Here is a 259-nt window from a genome sequence, read left to right as displayed (position 1 = left end):
TGTGTGTGTGTGTGTGTGTGTGTGTGTGTATGTGTGTGTGTTTGTTTGTGTGTCTGTGTGTGTGTGTTTGTGTGTTTTCAGGGCCTCACATTTCCGAGAAGCTGTAAATGAGAGAACTGACCACAGTTTGTGGTTGTGCTCCTGAAACCCCTTTACGACTCTAGTAAATATCTATCTATCTATCTATCTATCTCTCTGTCCGTCTGTTTATCATCTATCTATCTATCTATCTATCTATCATTCTATCGTTCTATCTATC

General features: G+C 39.8%; 1 protein-coding gene across 3 annotated transcripts in view; it reads right to left on the bottom strand.

Moving 5' to 3' along the window:
- Nucleotides 1-259, bottom strand: part of LOC107666717 (interleukin-2 receptor subunit beta) — a 20,384-nt gene that overhangs the window by 7,773 nt on the left and 12,352 nt on the right. The gene's annotated exons all lie outside the window — the stretch shown is intronic.

The sequence above is a fragment of the Sinocyclocheilus anshuiensis genome, unplaced genomic scaffold, assembly GCF_001515605.1.
Source record: "Sinocyclocheilus anshuiensis isolate Anshui unplaced genomic scaffold, SAMN03320099.WGS_v1.1 scaffold91, whole genome shotgun sequence".
In the NCBI taxonomy this organism is placed as follows: Eukaryota; Metazoa; Chordata; class Actinopteri; order Cypriniformes; family Cyprinidae; genus Sinocyclocheilus; species Sinocyclocheilus anshuiensis.
The sequence above is the reverse complement of the archived record's forward strand: the minus strand, read 5'-3'. Positions and strand labels throughout refer to the sequence as shown.